At 43.8% G+C, this 24,023-nt stretch overlaps 1 protein-coding gene across 4 annotated transcripts in view; it reads left to right on the top strand.

The window, feature by feature from the left end:
• The first annotated feature begins 13,626 nt into the window (after positions 1–13,626).
• Positions 13,627–24,023, top strand: part of LOC117058596 (poly(rC)-binding protein 3-like) — a 152,205-nt gene continuing 141,808 nt past the window's right edge. For all 4 annotated transcript variants that reach the window (XM_033169844.1, XM_033169840.1, XM_033169845.1 and 1 more), the window contains exon 1: positions 13,627–13,725. The gene's annotated coding sequence lies outside the window, so the exon portion shown is untranslated. The remainder of the gene's footprint in view (positions 13,726–24,023) is intronic.

Raw genomic sequence — 24,023 nt, 5'->3', positions numbered from 1 at the left:
TAAATTTGACCGGAGGATAGAAGACTTGCCTCCCTGTCGCAATTTTTATGAAAACAGCATACATCATAGAGGTACAAAATGGCCTGCGAGATGTCAGAACAATCGGTGCAGTAGTTATGATAAATATGACGCGGTATGTGAGTTTTGGGAGATTTGTTTTCTGCTCAGTTGACAACGGGTGTGTTCCCTCCTTCTACATCCCTGCCAAAAGCACCATAATTGGAAGTAAAAATGGGAGCCTGGAAAAAGTCATTCTTTGATTGGAAGAAAGAGTTGTCTGTAAGAAAACTGCACCATCTCCTCTCCTTCCCTGCTGTCCTTATATAGAGAGCTTTGGGAAATGTCATAATTTGATAGAGATAGTCCAAGTCAGAATTCTCTGGATTCTCTGCAACTTCAAGGTATCTGGAGCTTCCTTTGAGGATACCCACTTCACCCCCCAGAGAGTCTAAAATCTTTCAGTCTACCTGATTTGGTTGGAATTCATCCAGGCCAAATGCATACCTGTAATTAAAATAGCCAAGTAGACAGTTTCCTGAACTGATAGGTCTATGGTGCCTATGTACTACAGTTGAGCAAAGGGGATCTGGTTTATTAATGTAAGCATAGCATCCAAACAAAGACATACTCATCCAGGTTAAGAAAAGAAAAGTCTGTTATTCTCAGGGGTTGGTATGCTGTGCATTACATTTTCCCATTTTATCCTCACAACAACTTTGCGGTTAGACAAAAAGATAACTAGCACAGTTCACCAGCTGAGCATTTGAGCTGTGGCCCAGCAGTTTATGTACTGCACCACACTGACCCACCTGTCACCAGTGGATATATATTCTGTCGATTTTATTTATTTGTTTACTTTATTTATTAAATTTGTTAGTTGCTTTATCTTGCCCAGGGCGATCCAAAGCAACTTTCAAACAAGCAAACAAAAAACCACCACATACTGTATATTCTGGCCTATAAGACTACTTTTTAATCCAGGAAAATCTTCTCAAAAGTCGGGGGTCGTATTATACGCTGGGTGGAGAATCTGCAGTCGAGTATATCTCAAACTCTATATTTTAACTGGAAACGTTGGGGGTCGTCTTATACGCCCAGTCGTCTTATACGCCGGAAAATATGGTAGATATGTTAAAACCAAGAGGGAAAATAAATACATTAAAAGCATCCCATCCACATCTAAAAGGCCACAGATAGTTAAAGGACAAAGGCCTGGTTATAGAAGAAAGTTTTTGTGTGGTGCCTAAAGATATGTAATGAAGGCTCCAGACGGACCTCCCTGGGGAGAGCATTCCACAAAGGGAGCCACCACAGAAAAGGCCCGTTCTTGTGTTGCTGCCCTCCGGACCTCTTGTGGAGGGGGGCACATGAAGAAGGGCCTCAGATCAAACGATGATCACAGAGTCCAGGTCTGCTCATAAAGGGAGAGGTAGTCATTTAGGCCCGGAGCCATAGGTCAAAATCAGCACTTTGAATTCGGCCTGGAAAGTAATCAGCAGTGAATGCAGTCAGTTCAGGATTTGCATTATATGCTCAAACCATTTTTGCCCTGGTGAGCAACCTGGCTGCCGAATTCTTTACTAGCTGATATCTCTAAACTGTCTTCAGAGGCAGCCCCATGTATAACATGTTGCAGTAATGTAATCTAGAGGTTACCAGAGCATGGATGACAGGAGTTAGGCTATTTCTGTCCAGATAGGGGTGCAGCTGGGCCACCAGCCGAAGCTGATGGAAGGACTGGCTTTGTATAGGCCTTATATGGATGTTGCTCTCCGTTTACCTGTGTGAGAAAGGCTTCGTAGCTATAAAACGGGTGGCCTGTATGATCTTTTCAAAAAGGGTGCTTCCAAGTGCAACAGGAGGGTACCACTCCAGAGCATGCCCCAGGATCAGAGCCGTCAACCTTCCCTTTTTTTGCAATGGGAAACGGCGCTGGAATAAGGGAATTTCCCGCAAAAAAGGGAAAGTTGACAGCTATGGCCAGGATATGAAGCCCCTCCAGTCTTGAGGAGGGCTTGTTGAGCTGGCAAGCATGCAAGCGCACAGGCGTGGAGAGGCGAGCTGAAATTTGATGTTATTTTTCGAAGTAGCAACTGCCTTGCAAAGCTCTTTCTGGCATTTAATAAATTATTGTTATTACTACTAGACTGAAAGACTTCTATTTGTGAGCTGGAATAAAAAAAGACCATTCTATTTTACACAGCTGTTTAACTGCCTCTTGGGTCATGACTTGCGCTAGCTGCAAAATTATGTCCCTGTGCTGAAATGAGTGCAGAATGAAGAAAGGGCCTAGTCAATGATTAAATGCATAATTACAGGTTTCATATTCAGGCCTGTCACTTCAGTGACTTGCAACCTCTGTTATTTTGTTTAAGTGATATATATTAGTGCTGAACTGTTAAAGCCTATAATCTTACTGTAAGGAAATTGATCACCAGCTTTTGTCTTCAGTCACAGCTTGTAGGTGTACCGTGTCAAAACCCAGTAGGTAGACCAGAAGGGGGGTGACTCAAGTTTTTCGCTGCGGTAGAAATAAGCCTGTCTTCCCCCACCCAACCTGGCCTAAAAAAGGTAAAGGTAAAGGGACCCCTGACCATCAGGTCCAGTCGTGTCCGACTCTGGGGTTGCGGCGCTCATCTCGCTCTATAGGCCAAGGAGCCGGCGTTTGTCCGCAGACGGCTTCCGGGTCATGTGGCCAGCATGACAAAGCCGCTTCTGGCGAACCAGAGCAGCGCACGGAAACACCGTTTACCTTCCCGCTGGAGCGGTACCTATTTATCTACTTGCACTTTGGCGTGCTTTCGAACTGCTAGGTGGGCAGGAGCTGGGACCGAGCAACGGGAGCTCACCCCGTGGCAGGGATTCGAACCGCCGACCTTCTGATCAGCAAGCCCTAGGCTCTGTGGTTTAACCCACAGCGCCACCTGGGTCCCATAACCTGGCCTAAACTTTGCACTTAATCAAAACTGTGCCTTTGCATCTTCTATCACATTGGCCAGGGGCCAATATCACAGCCTCCCAGCCCCCCCCGGCCCCATTTTTATTTCAGTTTCATTTAATACGTAATACTCACTTTTATTTCCTAAAGCATTTTGTTGGCATCTGTCTGTCTTGAGAGATAATGTAGTGCACCTCCAGGGGTGTTATCAGCACCAAAGTGACCTCTCCAGGGCGCAGGGTGTGGAGGTTCTGGACCATCTCAGCCTCACTGATGTGGCCCAAAGGAAAGCAGAACAATACATTAGGCACCAGCTTGGCCATGGGAGTTTCTGGAAGAAGATGTACAAGGCACAATCCCACCATCTTAGGGTCTCCACTCTGGATCTGTGTAGGATTTACTCCTTAGCCTTTTCTTCTCCTGAAGATAATCCCCCACAAGGCAGGGAAGGTTTAGGACCAGAGTTTTCCTTCTCACAGGAGGGCTACCTTCTCAGGTTGACAAGCCCCATCTGCCCCATAGCATCTAATAATGGGTGGGGGTGGGGGAACCCAATTATAATTCATAACCAAACCCACAATAATACAAGCTACTCATCTCAACGCAGCATTAATTAACAAGTCAGTTCACCAAAGAATGCAACAAGATTTCAATGTGTACTAGGTCACCGAGAGAGTGAGAAACCACACAGCCTACCGATCTCCAAATCAGCTTAGAAACTGTACTGCACAAGACTAGTTTTCTGTGGAAATACACACATGCACACTTCAGAGGATGAAATTTCACATAGGTTCCAGTGAGCGTGTAATGAATGTCACTGTATAAAATCATAAGATGCATTACTTTTCTTCTGTGTTCAAAAGGATGCAAATAAGTAGTACAAAGCCTGCTGAATAAATGTAGGCAAGCATGTTGGATACACTTGATTTAAAGCAGTGAAATCCTGCAGCCATCTAAGGAAGGGGAGTGGGGCTTCAGCTGAGGAAAGGAATGGGTTAATTTTGGATTCTTTCAGTTTTTCCATCTTAAATTCAGCTCTCCACTTTCCTACATCACTTTGTGATTTTTTTATATAAAAGGTCCTCATGAAAATGCACGGGCGTTTTAGTGCTAATTTATCCTGATGTTGCCCAACTAGCGGGGGCTGATGAAAAACATTGTGTAGAAGGCTTGAATTTTGGGTGCACAGGATGTTGAAGACTTTCAGCTTGCCTGCTAAAGCTGAAGCACATTGGGGCACATGTGTTTTTCTGTCAACATGATTCAGGGATAGTTGTTTCAGTTTTGAGAAACTGATATTCTGTAAAGAAACAAATATATTAACAGAGTACCAGGGAAGAGCTATAGCTCGATGGCAGAGCATATACACTGCCTGTTCAAGGCCCAAAATTCAATCCCTAGCATTCTGAGTTAAAGGATTTCAGGTACCATGGCTGCAAAGGACTCTGGAAAGTTTCTACTTTTGTTGTTGTTGTTGTTGTTGCTCATACTCCACTTTTCTCCCTGATGGACTCAAGGCAGCTTACAGATAAAAATAAGAAAAATAATTAAAAAGCAATTAAGCCTAAATATATTATTGCAAACATGCGGATAATTACAATAAAAGCAGCAAAGCACCAGCCTTTTCATTAGAATCAGTCCGTTCCCCAAGCCTTTTGGAACAGGAAAGTCTTCGCCTGTCAACAGAACGGCAGCAAGGAGGGAGCCAGTTTAGCTTCTCTAGGGAGAGTTCCAAAGTCTGGGAGCAGCCACCACTGAAAAGGCCCTGGGTGACAGTGGACTAGGTGAACCAACAGTCTGACCCAGTGGGAGGCAACTTCACATGCAAACCAGTACTGCAGGAATACCGCAAGTCTCTAGCATGCTCTCTTATCCGAAGGAAGCAGGACACACGAGGTCTGTGAACGAGATCTCCCACAGGCTCTGAAAGATAAAATCAACTGCCATCGTCTCTGACCACTGGTCCTGCTAGCAAGGGATGATGTGAGTTATAGTCCAGCTACATCTGGGGAACCATGGTTAAGAAAGGCTGGTCTACACTGACTGAGAATAGCCCCCCAAGGTTTCATGAGGCAGAGTGAGGTGACCCCCTCAGGCAGCAGGATCCACAGGGGCAGCAGATCCTGATGTAGATCTTTACTCACCCCATCTTCCTTGGCAGGGGGGGAGGGGCACCATATTGTGTTCCACCTCAGGTGCCAGAATGTCTTGGGCCGGCCCTGGTTCTGCTCACCTGTAAAAGCAATACATGAGCAGGGGTGAGTATGCTGTGCTCTGCCCCCACCATCACCCTGCACATGTTGGAGGGCACACTTCCGAGGTGGTGAGAGTCCTGCACTACAGGTAGCCTGGCCTAGCATAAGGCACTGAATGCTTCAGACTTCCAAGTTTTTCTAAACTTCCTCCAGACCAGGGGTTGGCAAGGTTTACCTCACCTGGGCTGGTTCACTCCAGCGGAGATCCCTCCGTGGGCCGGACCGCGCGTGTGGCAGCGATTTCCGGCGCCTGTGCCTGCACAGATGCGATTTCTGGCACTGCAGAAGCGAGTCCCTGCGCTGCACTGAGCTAGTTTAGCGCAGCGCGCTGGGACTCACCAAGCAGGCAGCTTGGTTTGGGGGCAGCTCGTGGGCCGGTTAAACAACCCCTGTGGGCCGCTTGTGGCCCATGGGCCTTAGGTTGCCTACCCCTGCTCCTGACTATTACAACAGACCTGGTGTCACAAGAAACCACCTCTTTGATAGACAGTTTCTTCTAACCTGCTAACATAAGAGATCTGGAAATTAGAAGTCTCATTGCATCAATTAATACTGGAGAAGGGCCCTTCCCTCCAAAATACAGTGTCACAAAATATTAATTTTTCTTAATTGACACTGGAACTGTCAAAAGAGCTTCAATAGTTTCCGGAGAGTTATACTTTTGTTTCCCACAAAAACAGCATCTCTCTCTCTGCCACCTGCTGTTGTTTATGGCAGAAATCTGTAGAAGTTGAAATGTGGCAAGAGCTGCTGATATATATGTGAGTGCATCTTCAGTAACATAGAAGCTTACTTCAAAGTAGACATGAATGGGAATGCACTGTTAGAAACGGTGGATACAGAGTAAAATGAAACCTAGTTTGGTCCCTTTGGAACAAGTCTGAAGGTGATCTGTATGTTGTCTGTTGAAGCTTGATTTTTTTTTTCATGCAGGCTCCATAGAGATGCTGGCATAACAGATGTATTAAATGGGGCTATATATGCAAACAGCAGTAAGATTTCTCCTAAGTTGGGCTATTCTTAAGGGGAGAGTCCACAGTTCTTTTACTGTGCAACATGGTACATAGGCTCTGTGTAAAGCACTAACAAAGACCTTTTTAAAGAGACCACTTGGAACAGAGTTTTGAAGAAGGCTGTGTGGTTAAGATCACACCCAAATACCCAAATTTAAGCAAATGTCAGACAGGTTTTCACCCCCTTAGAATTCACATGTGCCCACATGACTCCCATGGAATTGTTAACCACTTTGTCTAAGTCTTAAAAATTCCACTTGGCTTTCACTATCCCTCTGCCTGACAGTTAACATTCTTAACAATCCATTATTATAAGCATTAATTATATTAATTTAAAATGGTTAACTGACAGTAATTCAACAATATATACTTAAAGTACCTGTGCCAACTTATTCCTTACAGATTTAGTTTTCCTTTTAACTAAGTAAAAATGGTCTGTCTTTCCACAATTAAGACAGTCTTAAGGTGCATCTTGGAATTCCTTTCCCTGCTATATTCTGATGGCAGTATATTTATCCCTTAAGATATTTCACAGCCATTCTTCTTTCAACTAGTTGATCCCTCTTGATCATTTTCCAGTTCTTTAATTACAAATTGTTAAAGTATGAATGTAGCTCAGTATCCTAAAATAATAGCTCAGTCTCAAAATAATCATAAATAATCAAAAGAGAGAATTAAAATAATCTCATAAATATCCCACAGCTTTTAAAGTGCACAGAATAGATTTTTGGGATCTCTAATCCCTTCAGTTCCTCATCAGACTCGATTGCATACTAATTTCCTGTATAGGGAGCTGGATGGGAAATCAAATCTTTCATCCAGTTGCTTCATTATTAAAGTCCTTAAAATATCAAATGTTATCAGTGTTTATTAAAGCTTCAGCCACTTATCTAATGCTGCTAGAACTCCCTATTTCTTGAAACATTTAAGTCTTAAAGTAGAAGTCCAAATCTCCATGTTCAAATAACACATCAAAGGCACAATAATCTTTATACATCTTCAACCCAGTTTCTGACTATATCAAGATATCACAGGCCACTCGTAACATAGTCTCTCAATGGCTGAGAAATAGCATCTTTTAAGGTTCCTAGCAAGGTTTTTTTTTGTGTGGAAAAGTAACTTATCAAGCCCTATACCTCTTGCAACTTGAGTCTCAGCTGAGGTCTCAGTTGAAGGTGCCTTATGGCTCAGTGCTCCAGGGCACTCAACATGGTTTTGTGGCCGTCTTCATCCAAAGTAGCTCTTACTGGGAGTGACCTGAAAGTATCTCAGACGAAAAAACCTAATCTGGGTTTGGACGTGTGCAATGTCTAACACAAATATTTCCCACTGCAGACATATTGCGTGGAGCTGCCCCTACCCAAATGTAAAGGACCTTGCTTGCTGGGTCTATTCTGGGGGTCCCCTGTGCCAACCAGATACAGTCTGATCACAGCAACATTCTCAATAGTTTTGCACATCAGGACTGATAAAAGAAAGTACTGCTTCATGCAGCGCATAGTGAAACTATGGAACTCGCTTCCCCAGGAGACAGTGATGGTCACTCAGAGGCATAGTGTGGGCAGCGTGAGGGGGGGGGGTCATTGCCCCAGGGGCGGTTTCTTCCAGGGTCGCATTTTGCTTCTTATGCTAATTGGGCAGATTGGAAGGATGCCTGCCTGCCCTGCTGTGTTCTCCTCACGTCACCCTCCATACCCTGCCCAGTGCACCCAGGCGCACCCACCTCGGTTGCTGGGAAGATATGTGCCTCCGCTCTGGTCACCAGCATGGATAGCTTTAGAAGTGGATTAGACCAATTCATGGGAAGAGAGGGCTATCAATGGCTACTAGCCTTGAAGGCCATGCTCTGCCTCCACAGTTGGGAGACAGCACTGCTTCAAAATGCTAGAAACCATGCGAGGGGAGAGTGCTGCTCTTGGGCTCATGTCCTGCTCCCTGGTTGACCCCTGTGAGAACAGGATGATGGACTAGATGGGCCCCTGGCATGATCCAGCAGACTCTCCTTATGTTCGTATGCATGTTCTCACTGCTTGTGTGTTGCGCTGTATTGTGAAAGTCTACATTTGTTCTAAGCGGATAGAATTTATAATTAGCTGTAGCATGTTGAATTACCAGATGCTTTGCTTTTAGCAGCATAGGCTAAAAGACTAAGCTACAAATCAAGAAGTCACCTGTTTTAGTCTCAGTCTCAGCACCTCATCTGCATTATGGGAGTAAACCTACCTTACAGAGTTGTAAGGATTGCAATGAAGTACTGAATATGAACTGCTTTGTATTGAAAGAGCCATTTAAATGATCCTTATTGCCATTGTTACTTGGCTAATTTTATTACCTTTTGCATTCTAGCTATATAAAATCACAGACGCAATGATATAGATTTGTTGTGTATGTCAAGGAAGCAATATAGCAGAAGTTTAATTGGTGTGATGGTTTTGATCTTCCATCTCCAAATTGACATTTAACTTCTGAAAAGGAAGGAGGAAATATATTCCCCACATCAATCAGACATAACAGGAGTGCCTTGTTAAAAGGATCATTAGATAATCAATAGCTAGAAAGAAATTACGCAGTGCTATGGATGTAATGTCTAGACAAATTGTGCCCTTTGGTTATATGGCAGTGTATTCATAGACCAGCATTAGATTCAGAGCACAGTTGAGGTTTTTGAAGGATCAACATTTTAAAAGGATATCATTTGAGAAACTGTAAAATTATGCAGTTGCTACCATTACTGACACACGTTGAAATCAAGTGAGGCCACAAATGGTCCTGAGAGCATCAAGACATGACAGTTCTCTGAGATAATGTATGGTGAACAAGCATGGCTGCCACAGAATCACCTCCTAACACTCCAGCGGCATTTGCACCCTCATTTGCGGCCTGCACATCAGCAGGAGAAGCACTTTCTGCCTGTTCCAGGTGCTCCAGCTCTTCCTAGCCATGTTAAAGATGTGGGGGGCGGGGGAGTTTAATAGCCCTCAGACCATTTCATGGAGGAATTCAGTGAGGTGTGGGCAAGGCTAAGTATATTTATTGTGAACCAAAGTGCAAATAAAGCTTGTCAGATGAGAAAGAGAATAGTCCTTGGCATATTGCAGGCAAGTGTGGAGGCTGGTGAATCCCAAATGAGATTTGGCTACAGGTGGAGCAGTTGTGTTTCACAGCAGATGGGCAAGTGAAGCTATATGCTTTGGGTTTGTTTTGCGCATTTACTCTCAAGTAAATTTGAAGATACTATGGTTCATTCATGTCTCGCTAAACTCAGGTCATGTTAACTATAAAATATATAAAATGAACAACATCAAAACAAAAAAGTGTAAAGGGAGCTAGTAAATAGTATATTCCATGAATGCATTAATATATGTGTTGTTCTAAATTGTAATGTATTTCATTAAAAAGGTGCAGGTCCGGGCAGTGACCTTGAGAAAATGTTGTGTGTGTGTGTGAATGGACAAATAGAATGTGGAGCCGTGAGTCAAATAGTATCTTGGAAATGGAGGTTGTCCTCCTCCCAGGTACAGACACAAGTTGGTTAAAAACAATTTGCCTGAAATAACTGCTGCTAACACCATCATCTTCATTTTATTTGTACGCTGCCTTTCCACAGTTAAAACAATGTTCAAGGCGGCTTACAACATGAAAAGATTTACATAGTTACAAACATAGCAAAGTAGTCATAAAAATAAATAAAACACATCAAAAACTACACAACCAAACCGAACAATTTCCACATAAAAATAAAGATACAAAAAATTAATATCAGTAACAGCAAAGACTCCCGACAAACTTCCCCCAAAATACCCCAGTCCTTGCCGGGTAGCAGCAGCAACAGCAGCAGTGCTTATGAACCCAGCAGGTCAGACTAACAGGTACTTGGCTTGTGATATCACAATTCCTAGCATAACAGCTTCAGCTGTGTCTTTGGGGATGGGATCCCAACAGGTACCTGCTGCCATGGTAACATGTATAACAATGAAGGTATGGGCTAACCACATTAACCGTGCAGTTGAGACCACCAGTGGTTGTTTGATGGGTTTTATGCATGTCTACTCAGAAATAAGTTTTTGCAGTGGGCTTCCTCCTAAGTACCGTAAGTGACAATAGGATTGCAGTCTTAACCTTGAAGTGAGATAGGAACATAGAACTAGTATCATGGGTGTAGCCAGGATTTTTGTGGGGGGGGCAGGCCTTTTATTAGGGGGGGCAGAACCTCAGTTAGCTACATATTTTCTTGATTTTTCTTGATGGGGGGCAGTTGCCCCTCCCTGCCCCCCCTTGACTACACCTATGACTAGTATTTTAGATCTGTATGTGCCAAAAAAACCAGTAGACTTAGAATAGGAACTGGCATTTCAAAGAGTGAGACATATGACTTATCAGGTGGTAGTCAAGTAAGTTTTACTCATAGTAGGCACATTGAAATTAATGGGCACAACTTAGTCAGTTTCATTAATTTCAGTGGATCTACTCTGAGTAAAACTTAGATGAATACCACCCATAATTTTTAACAAATTATGATGATGAATATAGCCCTTTATTAAAATCCTGACTACTTCAAACAACTCCTTAAGGTAGGTCAGTATTATTGTCCACATATTGCAATTGGGGTGATATAGAGGTGAGGTTGACCGACAGTGACTTTCCATTCTGACAGTCTCAGGTCAATATGTGTCAAACTATCATTTGGATATATAATTTGAAGATTTTGTAGACTAAAACAAAGAAAGAAAAACATGCATTGTACATGTCAACATTTCTGAACCAAAGAAGTTTGTTGCATTGGGAATAGAGGAGACATGTGCATGAAAAATTATGGCTGGGAAGTGTGGGAAAAGATCAGAACATTGTGGGGGAATGGCAATTGATTTTGACAGGTATATAAATCTAGGGATAGGGTCTGAGCACTCACAATCAGTGCAAAGGTAGTGAGAGAAAGGACAGCTGTGAATTGAACCAAAGACAAATTTCCCCAGGGAACACTGACTGGGTGATAGGCAGCATACCAAAGTGAAGAAGGGAAAAGTATACCATCAGACAGTATTTATTTTTGTTATTCGTGAATTTTAAAGAGCACCATCGTGTACATACCTATTCAGAAGTATGCCCTTTTGGATTCAAAGCAACTTGCTCCCATGTAATTGTGTAAGGTCTTGCATCCTAAGAATGCTTGCCAAGTGTTTTTAACAGTTACTATCTACAAGATATTATAGAAGTTATTTTGTCTGTTGGCATCAGGGCACCTCTTAAGGTTGTAACCAACTGTTGCATGATGGTTCCTGAGATCAAGAAGCAGGTTTTCACCTTTCCTTGAATGCAATTGGACACCATTTTGAATCAAGATGGTGGAATGGACCTTTCAAAACAGAACTCATCTTTTGTTTTCTTAGAATTCCTGAGCCATGCCAGGTATGAGGCTCAGTGTATCTGAAGAAGTGTGCATGCACACGAAAGCTCATACCAGGAACAAACTCAGTTGGTCTCTAAGGTGCTACTAGAAAGAATTTTCGATTTTGTTTTGACTATGGCAGACCAACACGGCTACCCACCTGTAACAGGTATGAGGCTGTTAGTTTTTACACAATAAAAATAACAGAAGCACAAAACAGCAAGCAGTGGAACAGACAAAAATTCTAGGGTTAAATTGACTAAAACTAGTATATCCAAAATACCTGACAGAACAAAAACAGGTCTACACCTAGCGCCAAACAAACTTGATGATTACCAGGAGAGCCTCCTAACGTCATATAACATGTGTCCAACACATGTCTTATAAATGACTAATGGTGCTCAAATACGAAGTGAACATATTATATGCATGTCAGCTACAGAATTTTCACTCGCGCAGAGGCAGAGCGTGTCTCGCTGGTGCCCAGGCGTGTGTGTGTGTGAGGGTCAAGGAGAGGGGCAGAGGACAAACAGTATCCACTGTTCCTGCCCAGCCCCTGCTGCCTCGTGCTGCCCTCCGCAGATCTGGGGAGGGTGGCATGAGAAGAGTGCAACAGCCACGCACCTCTCGACCCCAGCCTTGCCAGCAAAGGTAAGGTTGGGATTGAAGGGCGCACGACTGCCACATCCCCATGACACCATCCCCAAGCAGTCTTGGAAGGCTGGGATCTGGGGAACATGGTGCGAGGAGGACACGACAGCCACGCACCCCGTACCCATGTAAGATGCAGTCTAAGGGCTGTTGCATATGCTAGCCTTTATGTCAAATGTTAAGAAACAATAATGAAACAATAGCAAAAAGCTATAGATGCTAGCTGAGCACTGCTGCATGGGTAATATACTTTTAAAGCACACAAAAATGTTTTCCTTTTTCCACCTGTCTCATGACTTCTTAGCAAGTTGCAGTAGATTGCAGTCTTAATGAGGTAAGTCAGGCATAGAAGCCTAGACAAACTCCCAAATTCTGATTTTAAGTGCTCATTGTAGCTTCTGCTTGACCCAGTCGATTTACCACCAAATGTTAAAACACTGCACCTGTTTCTGAATCAATAGACTGGGGTTTGTTTTTTGGTTAACTTCTAATTCAGGTTCAACTGACTTTCAATAATTATTTAGATTCTATTCCAGTTTGAAGGGGAAAGGTGGTTGGCTCAGTCTGGTTTTCAATTCATGGCTAGTTTGACATCTTGCTTTAGTTTTTCCTTATGGTTATACATGTGGGATGTAAAACTGCAGTCAAGTACAACATTCCTACAGTGGACATGTTAGGGGATGTTTTGTACCACTCAGGAGAAGACTTCCTGTTTCCTCCTGAGCTGGGACAGAATTGAAGAGGGTGTGGTCTGTTGTACTAGCATGGAGGAGCACACAGCCTCCATGTTCTGGTCAGTGTGTGTTCTCCATTTTGTATGTTGCTGTGTGTTTGGAGAAGTGGCAGTCACTTGGGACTAACTTCTTTATGGAATAGTTCTAGTTGTTATGTAACGTAAGCCTGCCTTCAGGGATATGTCTGTGAACCTGAATGAATCTGTGAGTAAACTACTTTTACATTAATTAATCAGATTCTTGTGTTTATTTTTTTTAAGAGGGATTAGAAGGGATTTTACCAGGAAGGAATCTTTAATAGTAAGATTCAGATGAGTCAGCAACAAGCTGATTGCTGCGTAATTTAAAAAGGGGGTCTGTTTGGAAGTCTGCTAGAATATGGAACTTGCTAGCGCAAGTTAGGAAGGAGATCATTAAATAATATATCCTCTCCTGCCTCCCTTATCATCCCCACAATACTCGCCAGACCAGAGACCCTGGAGAGTTGCAGTCCATTAAGAACTACTGCTGCACATGTAATTTTGACAGGTTTGGGACATTTCCAATTAACAGTGTATTCCTTCCGCTGCTACAAAGCAATATCTGGTCTGGATAACTATTGTCTAAAAGTCTAACTAGTGTTTGATGGCTGTTTTTCCTCTTTCAGCTAAGGCCCATTCCTTCTCTACTACACAGAGCAGTGCATCACAACAAACGTTCAGCACGATGCTGGTTCCTAAAGAATGAACTGAAGCAGGATCCTGGACTGGTAAGTTACTGGTTTAATTTGTTGTGATGAATTATTTCTGTAACTGCACTGCGAAACATGGCGGCAATAAGGAGGCAAAGAGCTTGTTTGATGCTTTTATGGGAAACAAAACTCAGCATTTTACAAAAGCCTGTAGTTTGGAGTGTTAGGAAGCTGGATGTTTTTGAGTGTTGAAAAAGATGTCATTATATATGTCAGTCATTAATGCATATTTATTATTCCTCTCCTCTGTCCAGTTAAATAAGTGGATATTTTCTGCTGGGTTGGAACTGATCTCTAGGAGCATTGTTCATAAAACATGTACCATGCTATGAGTATGTTTACAGCTAAAATTGGTTCTCCCTTCAGAGATTCCTGGGAATAGGAGGGCTGTTTTTGGAAGTGGAGGGGCTAGGGATTGCTAAAAGCCAAATTTAAATCCCCAGTCTTCTTTAGGGGAAGCCATGAGAGTTAAACGGGTATGTCTCATGAAGGCGTTGTAAAGATGTGTAATGAATGTGCCAGGGGAGACTCCCTGGGGAGAGCATTCCATAAGTGGGGAACCCCTGCAGAAAAGGCCGATTCTCGTGTTTCCACCCTCTGGACCTCTCGTGGGGGAGGCACACAATTAAGGGCTTTAGGTGATGCTCTCAGGGTCCTGATTGGTTCATCCAGGGAGAGGCAGCGAGGCAGTCCTGGAGGTATTGCAGGTCTGAGCCATGACTGAACTTGGTGAGAAAAACAAGAGTTGATTAAATAAGACTGAAGGGGGGGAAGGCAGAGCTGGCATGAGTGAGTGGCAAAAAGCTTTTCTTTCCTTTTTGGGAAAGAATTGTGGGAATTATTATTTTTGGAAGAAGAAGGATTTGTGTCATGGAAGAGAAATTTGAGGGGAGGGGACTCAGAGAGAAAAAGAGAGATATTTTTTTTAATGCAAGTGGGACAGAGGAATAGGAGTAGGGTTTGGCTTTGCATCAGAGCATGATAAGATTCCTGATGCACTGTAACCAAGGCCTGCCCAGTCCAACATCCTATTTCAAATAGCTTCCAGCCACATGCCTATGGAAGATTATGACTCTTCCCTCTTGTCTGTCATTTATTGAACATGGTTTCCATTTACCTATCATAGCTGCCAGGTGGGGCATCCGTAAGTGGAACTGAGGATCTTTGGGAAGTAGCGTAACAAAGTATGGGAAAATTTGTAGCGCTGCCCCTGCCCCACTTTTGGAGGCCTCAGCTGCTGCTGTTTGTCACACACTGTACACAACTCCTTATCCCAAGAGCTCAGAGCAGCTTCTTCTTCTTGTTGTTGTTAGATAGCTTAATTTGGCCAGAACTGCTTACCGGTAGCTTCAGCAATAGCATAGTTTTCCATAGTTGAACCTGAAGGTTATTTTGTAGATAAAATGCTGTGAAAGACAAGCAGTACATTTTTCTTGTGGCTCATTCTAGTAAAAGCTGCAGAAACATTAATCAAAGTGCATGTCTTACCCGGCAATGCTAATGGAATATAGTAGCCCGGTGTTGAAATACTGAGTGAAATATGAGCAGTTCACAGAAGGCTGTTCTTGAAGGCTGGCTGCTTAATGCATGCGCAGTCCACCTTTTCACCCACCAGAGCTGTCTCCGCTGCTGCTGCTGCACCCATTCTCTCTCCACCCATTGACTGCCCTGCTTTGCCATCCATCCTGCCTCTGCAGTTTCCATGTGCTGATCTGCCCCTTACCCGACACCCGCCATGGCCCCTCTTGAGTCCTTCAGTTTAGCTCCCTCCCTCTCTTTCTTTTCTTACCTGCGAGCTGCCGTGCCCTGCGGGATCAGCCCTCTCTAGTCCAGTGCCCTGTTCTCACAGTGGCTAACCAGATGCCTGTGAGAAATCTGCAAGCAGGATTGGAGCACAAGAGCACTCTGCCTTTCTGTGGGTTCCAGTCAGGGCCAACCCTCATATGAGGAAAGGTGAGGTGACTGCCTCAGGCGGCAGGATCCTGCCTCCAAGTAACGCATTGCACACTGCTGTTGCTGCCGCTGCCACAGTGGCACCAATGACTGCACACTTCTTGGAGGACAGATCTGCCTCCTCTTCAGCAGCCCTCCCCCGCCACCGCATTTACAGTGGCCTCTTGGCAAAGAGGAGGTGCTGTTGGTCTCCCCCACCCTGTTACTGTTATAGATCTTTATCCCCCACCCGGTTCCTGATGTAGATCTTCACTCACCCCTTCTTCCCTGGCTGGAAGGGGGACATTTTGTGGTTTTCCTCAGGTGCCAAAATGGATTGGGCCGGCCCTGTTTCCAGCAACTGGTTTTCAGAAGTATTACCGCCTCCAACAGATGTGGTTCCACCAGCATATGAGTTTTCTGCTGGCAAACCCCTCTCTGCTGGTGTGTGTGTGTGTGTGTGATCCACCTCTCCTAACCCCTCTAGCTGGCAGATTTGGTAGTTTGGATTGCTCTTCAATAAGTTTGGTTTTTCTTTTCAAAATTGCAATAAATTATGTGTATGTCCAACTTACTTTTCTGTGTTTTGTAGTCAGCTTGATTATTTTAGTACATCCATCAAAGCTGACAAATAATACATCGGACTAGTGTGAAAAACCCCTATATTTAAATGTTTTATTAATAATCTTATTACTCTTGGGTAATAGAGTTTAACAGGGTTTTTGTATTCCACTGTATGCGTTGCCAGCAATTTGTGTCAGCTTCTGCCATTTGTCTTCAGCCAGTGCACTGAATGCTTAGTATGAAGTTACTAGTCTGAAAAGACCATTTGTAACCTGAAATAAGTAGCCCAGGCATTTGTTCATGTAACAGTTTTGATGAATGCATCCTGTGTTTCTTTAGTAAGGAAAACACAACACCTTGTAAAATTATTCTGATACTTCTTCTACAAGACTCTGCAGAGTGAGACTGAATGAAACCAAATTACCAAACACATATGTTGTGTCATTTGTGGCCCACCTCCAGAGATGGAGCCTAATGAAAGACAGTGGATTCCTGAACACTCGGAGAGATTTTCCAGAGGATCAGGCAGGTGATCCTGTTGTGACCCTGGTCTCGCTGTGGGATAGCAGGCTGCAAAGACCATTAGCTCTGTTGCTCCTGTCCTGAGTACCCTCTCTGGTGCTGTGGAGCCTGTTCTGCCTCCTGGTGCTCCAGGGGGCAGCAGACAACGGAGCAGGTTGAGCAATGGCTGCAACACTAAACGTGTGCTAGAGTGCATAGTGATGCTTGCTGTGTGGTGTTGCAGGCAGTGGAAGAAAGCCTCCAGTGCATCCTCAGGTAGCCACACAACAGAACGTATTTTGGGTGGTATGGGTATAGTTAACACCTGCTTCAGTGGAGGGAGCCCTGCATCCCTCAGAAATCCCCTGTGACCTTTTTGCCCAAAACCTTTGAGGATAATGTCTCTTGACTTGGCACAGTTTTCACAGCAAACCCAAATGAAGCATCCATCGCTGCCCAACTCTGTGGGATCATTTTCAGTTGATTCTGCCCGGTGATGCAGAAGTGTTGTATCACAGCTGTTTTTGTAAATCCAGTTGCTGCATTGGCATGAGTGGGGGTGGGGGTGCAGGGACTAAGGATGGGACCCAAAGCTGCCATGGGCTGGATAATGCTCATGCCGGGTTCCAAAGTACATCAATATAGAGAACTTTATGCATATTGCAAATCAATAAGAATTAGACAGTGATATATATATGTGTGTGTGTGTGTGTGTGTGTGTGTGTGTGTGTGTAAAGGGACCCCTGACCATCAGGTCCAGTCTTGTCTGACTCTGGGGTTGCGGCACTCATCTCGCTCTATAGGCCGAGGGAGCCGGTGTTTGTCCGCAGACAGCTTCTGGGTCATGTGGCCAGCATGACTAAGCCGCTTCTGGCGAACCAGAGCAGTGCACGGAAACGGCGTTTACCTTCCCGCCAGAGCGGTCCCTATTTATCTACTTGCACTTTGACGTGCTTTCGAACTGCTAGGTGGGCATAGCTAAGAGGACTGGGGACTGGTTAACCAGTCTGGAGAAGAACAGGAAGGACGAAAAGCATGAAAAACTTCTAGGTGCAACCAAAGTGAAGCTATTTATAGTAGGAGTTTAGAGAATGATTCAATAGAAGTTAGTCTGACTTAGAAAAGTCCCCCCCCCTAAAATTGCTTTTATTGTTACGAGAATAAATAAATGTAATTGTTTCTTAGCAGTATCTACACTGCAAATGTCATAGTGGTTTTATTTATCCATTTTATTATCATGATTTCCCTCCAAGTGTTTTGATAAATGCAACTGAAAGAAGGTGCAGATGATTGTGTTAGGGTCCTGAAACCTACCTGCAAAGAATCAAAGTTCCCAGAAGGGGAGAGAGAATGACTGTAAATTTGACGTTAGTCAACTACACCACAGTTAAACAATTACCATTGCAAGCCCAAACATGTCTACTCAGAAGTAAGTCCTATTGAATTGAGTGGCATTGACTCACAGGTACGGTAAACTGGGTTCAGATTGCAGCCTAGGTGTTTCACAATTCAATTATTCTCTGTTTAATTTCCCCCATCCCATCATACAAAACAGATGATTGGTCAGGGCTTGGTAATTGTCATGTTTCTGGTGAATGTGGAATGCCTGGTCCAGGAATGCAGGAACTGGTGAGCTTTGTCCTCAGTGTGTGTATAAAGAAATTGAAATTCTCAGATGTGAGGAAATAGGCTCTTTGGGTTCTTAATTGGCACTCAATTTATATACAGATATACTTTTAAATATTTCCCCCCAAAATGCTGTATTTTGTACATGAAAATAAAAATGTTTTGATACAGTACTGTTTTTCTTCTACATAATTAATAAAAGACCTATTTACAAACACTAATACACACAAACACATTACAGCATTAAGCAAAATTAAGTATGCAACATATATATGCCTTTTAGAAAGTAAGGGCAAAACAAATGTCAGTTGTGAATTTCATCTTCTTGTTAATTTTGAGAACCTGCTTGCTTTGTGTAGTTGTTAAGAAGTAGCTGTCATCCTTCATCTCCGCATGGGCAATTGTGGTGCGTTGTATTTTCTTAAGAACATGGGTTAGGGGACTTCTTTAAAAAAGTGGTAGACTTTTCTTTTCCCCGACCCAAACAATTAAACATTAGAGCAATATACATTACTTCAGACTTTAAAGGTCATGCCTAATTTAAGAAGTCTGAAAGTAATGCTCAGGCACTGCCTAGACTGGTGTTGCTCTGCTCAACAGAGGCTGTGGGTATATAGTGTTTCATAATATAAAGCACCTTTTTCTTTTTTGCCAGGCATGAGCAGTTGAAACTCCACATTGTTTTTCTGCACAGTTGTTGCTGCCATTCAGAGCTGTATCGGGGCAAACATTAAAACAATGCTACATGATACTGGAACAGTGGCAATGGCAGGGTGTTTATATATATAGATATAACATGAATTATAGTTGTTGAAAGCGTTCTGAAGAACAATTGCAAGTGCTAGTTGTCCTTGAACCAAAAATAGCCACTACACAGTGAACTGGATGCTTGTTTGATGGATCAGGGCATATTTCTATGATGACATCTTCAGCTCATGGCAACTGTAAGGTCCTGCTGTATTCATAATACTTCCATCTGCTCACATAATCCTTTGTGCCCATTGAGTGTTGCAACTCTTCCCCTGCCCTGAGTAAAGAAAAGCAGAGTTGCCCATTGATTCACCATTTTTCTTTGGCATTGGGTGCATTTTCCTGCTCTTCCTCTCATCGGCTGCAAGCAACAACATTGGGGCTCTCCAGTAATTAGTTCTTGCAGCTGAGAGGTGCCATGAGCACTCAAGGGCTTTCTGTACTTAGAAGAACCCAAGCTAGATAAGACTGTGTGTTAAATTTGGATGTGGGGTATTTCCTCCCAATCCAAACAAAAGTGCTCAAAAGTGGGATTCTTCCTGAGAACTGGAGCAGGCGAGGAAAGAGTTAAATCCCCCTTCATATCTGCTGTGATTCTTGTAATTGTAAGCTCCCCTCCACACAGAGGCTGTTCTTTTAATTAAAAAAAACCCAACACATTAAATGTTTGGTTTGGCTCCTTTGTGAACCAGACCCTGGTTGCAAATCTGTCCACTACTAGGTGGCAGACCTTTGCGATGAAATTGCTGCTGAAGCTTTTCTGCATCCAACATGTATCTTTAAATTTCAGTTTCACCTAAATATCATGGCTAATTGTCACCAAACATTTATTTATCTGTGCTTTAGAAACAACAACAACAAACAAACAGCAAAACAACTTGTGATAGTAAATTCTAAAATGCCAATTATGTGCTGTTGACTTCCTTATGTCAGTTCTAAATCTTCTGCCTGTCAGTTGTAATTGGTGGCCACCAGTTCCATGGTTCTGAGAGGGGATGAAACACCACTCTTTCTCCATGCAATCTGTCATTTTATAAACATCTTATCCTTCCCCTTCTTTGTTTCCCTTCCCTAAATGTATGTGTGCTTTCCTGTCCTCCTGTTCCTGCCACACTATTCTTTCCCCCACTCCCACTCAATTGTGTCTCAATACTCCATGCCACTGAGCTTTTTATAGTGCTGTTTTGGCGTCTCCACCCCCACCCCCCACAGATTGTGTGTGTTTGTGTGTGTGTGTGTGTGTGTGTGTGTGTGTGTTCCTTAAGTTTACTGTGAGTCTGCTGGTACTTCTCTCTTGTGTGTTGGTGGTATGGCTTAAACTATGTAAACATTGGCATGGAAAACCTTAGATCCATATTAGTATATAGATAAGATGTTGGTGAGCTGTGAGAAATTGCATGGGGAGGGGACAGGACAAACAACTGGGGAAATCCCCTCCCTGCTTCAAGTGCAATGGCATGAGATTACTGAGCTCAGGGACTTCCTCCTCATCTAGCCCTCACCTCGCTATAATAATAGAAATGCTCTATATTGTTGACTGCTGAGGTCTGGGAAGTGGATACAGAAATACTGTATTCTTCAGCTCCCTTTCCTGGGAACTTCCATTGTAACAATGATGGAGCAATTCACTAGGTGCGGGGGAGGCCACCAGCATGGATGGCCAAAGGAACAGATTAATTCATGGAGGATAACTCTCTCCACAGCTATTGGAAACATGATAGCTAAGTTGCACAAATGTGCAGTATAACTATCTGAGTTCTGGATGCCAATGGCAAACTGGAGGACTGTTGCCTTCCTACTCTGCTTGTCAGAGGCGCCTGGCTGCCTGGCAATGGAAGCCACGCTGAGCTGGATGGACATTTTGGTCTGGTTCCAGCAAGACAGTGTTTCAAGTCTGTTTGGCTACTTATCTTTGGCACAGCATTTCCACCCTCAGGGAGCTTGTGAGGCTGCTGCAAACCCCTGGAGGCTTGCTCATAAGCCGCTGTCCATTCAGCACTCTGTTCTTTGCCTTCTGAAGAGATTTTGGCTGTATACAGACAATGTGATTTCAGAAGACAGTTGTGCTTGCCTACATTACACATGTGGTTTTTGGGTCTAGGGCTTGCTGATCAGAAGGTCGGCAGTTCAAATCCCCGCGACGGGGTGAGCTCCTGTTGCTCAGTCCCAGCTCCTGCCAACCTAGCATTTCGAAAGCACATCAAAGTGCAAGTAGATAAATAGGTACCACTCCGGTGGGAAGGTAAACAGCGTTTCCGTGCGCTGCTCTGGTTCGCCAGAAGTGGCTTTGTCATGCTGGCCACATGACCTGGAAGCTGTACGCCGGCTTCCTCGGCCAGTAACGCGAGATGAGTGCCACAACCCCAGAGTCGTCTGCGACTGGACCTAACGGTCAGGGGTCCCATAACTTTACCTTAAGCCTGTGTTTCTGTTGAGTTTCAAGCTGTAGTGTGATGGTACCACTGTAATAATGTCTGGATAGGTGTCTGTAGGGCTCATGAGGAGCAGAATGCTCTCCTTGCATATAGTTACATGGGTCTGCATTATTTAATCACTTTGAAAGGATGGGTGCATATCCAAGAGAGAGGGCTGGTGGTGGCTCTGGTCCCTGTCCACTTCCCCTCCCCTTCTTTATTGGAAACTGGACCTGGTCTGTCTTGCCTTGCCTTGCTTTGCTTGATCCTCATTTGTTCCACTTGACTCTGCTTGTGGGAACCTGAGCTCTTGCTGTGAATGTCCTAAGGTGCTACTGGAAAGAATTTTCTATTTGGACAAGGACACTCATTCTTCTGGAGCCATTGCCTGGAGCAAAACAGCCTTGCGCGGCCATCCAGAGCAGTTGTAAGGCATCCCAAAACTTCCTGACACTGCCACGTTCCCACTGATACTCTAGCAGGAAATATGACAGGGTCAGGTGGTTCCAGCATGCCTTGCACACAATGTGCTGTTGTATGAGACTTTTCTTCAAAGCCCAAAAAGAGAAGGGGGGGGGGAAATCTCAGCAAGGTAAGCTAAACTCTTCCTCCAACAAAAAGTTCAGTGAAATTCACCCACTGCCTCCTGAAAGAAGCAGAAATCCACTCATTTTTGTGAGGAAAGAATTCAGCCTTACTTTAAAAGCAACTACTTTCTGGAAACATCCCTGGAGGCTGGAACAGAATAGCCTGGAGCAGTGTTTTTCAACCACTGTTCCGCGGCACACTAGTGTGCCACGAGATGTTGCCTGGTGTGCCGTGGGAAAAATTACTTTATATATAGTCAATATAGGCAGAGAGTTAAATTTTTTAACATTTTCTAATGGTGGTGTGCCTTGTGATTTTTTTCATGAAACAAGTGTGCCTTTGCCCAAAAAAGGTTGAAAAACACTGGCCTGGAGTACACCTCCTTGAGCTACTCCAGAAGGATACCATGGTCAATGGTATCAAAAGCCACAAGGGTATCAAGAGCCCAAGAAGAGCAAGCAAGGTCACACTCACCCATGTCATCAACATGGGCGACCAAGGCAGTTTCAATGGAAGCACCCTGCACCCTGGAAGCAAGACTGTCATGAATCCATATATTGTATCCTCCAAATGTCCCTGAAGCTGGAAGCCACCACCTTCCTGAAACCCTTGTCTAAAAAACCCTTGAAAAAAGTTTCAATACTGTGGAAATTTGAACTGAAATGAGGTGTCTTTGTTCCTCCTTAAGATCATCATGCAGCCAGTTAAATTCCAGACACATAAAATCATGCTATTTTAGGCCCAATCGTAGATCTTAAGATAATTATTTCCTAAACCATTGTCAGGAGTCAGGGAAGTAGAAAAAGGCAGCAATGGTTATTTCCCAGGGCAGAGCTGCTTGTGTCTGTTTCCCCCTGAGGATTTTTCTTTTATTACGTGAAGCAAGCTTTCACAAGGATGAGGGGACTGTTTAATTCTTTCTTTCCTAGCAATGTATCTGTTTAAAATAGACCACCCCGGCTCTCTTCCTCTCCAAGGATTAGAAGGTGTGGGGCCTGTATCTGTTATTTCTCTAGGAGAAAAGCGGCTCATAGTGGTTTTGAACAGCTAGAAAGGAAAGAAATGAAGGGGTAATAATAGTAGTTATTGTTATTATTAATAATTTTTTGTATGCAACCTATCAAACTTGGTTGCCCCAGCCCCTCTGGATGGCTTCCAACAGGGTATACAAAAGCAGCAGAACACAGATTAACAACAACAGAACACCACAGATTAAAAGCGTCACAGATGCTTTACCTGATAAAATTAAGGGAAAGAATCACTAAACTACACGGAACTTACAGTTCCCCTCTTAATTTATCTCACTTGGATCCCACACACTCTAGTAATATATATGTCTCATACAGCCCAATAAGTGACATTTCATGTTGAGCCTTTTTTGAACTTGGCAGTAGATGAAAGTCATGATAGTTGCATGCAAACATTTTTGACAGGGTCTTTTTGGATGTGTGTGTGGAGGCAGGAGGACTACCTGTGATTGCCTTTTGTGGGGTGTTTGAGAGCTGGCCCAACACTTTCCTCTCCTCCCTGCCATGGGGAGAATGGAATGACCAAACTGGGAGAACCACACATTCAGATGCCTGCAAAACCTACCCTTTTGGTCATTAACTTCCCTCCCTAAAGTGACAGGATTGGGGAGAGGGTGCACCAGCTATAGCAGGGATGAGGAGCCCCAGGCCCCGAGGTCTAACACAGCCCTCTGGGTGCCTCCCTCTGGGTCTCAGAACTCTTCGCAGCCCATGCCCAGGCCAAGCCACTCTCCTTAGGCCACAGAGCCCTCACCAACCCTGCTTTACACCTTCATCACGTGTTTTTGCCTGGCTGGAGTGTGGTGGAAGATGGAGAGTTGTGTATGTAGAAACCTCTGGCTTTTGCATGGCTGAAACATGCCATACTATACAAGGTGGTAAAGGTAAAGGGACCCCTGACCATTAGGTCCAG

The sequence above is a fragment of the Lacerta agilis genome, chromosome 14 (genome assembly GCF_009819535.1).
Source record: "Lacerta agilis isolate rLacAgi1 chromosome 14, rLacAgi1.pri, whole genome shotgun sequence".
Lineage (NCBI taxonomy): Eukaryota > Metazoa > Chordata > Lepidosauria > Squamata > Lacertidae > Lacerta > Lacerta agilis.
This window is presented reverse-complemented; position numbering and strand designations above follow the sequence as displayed.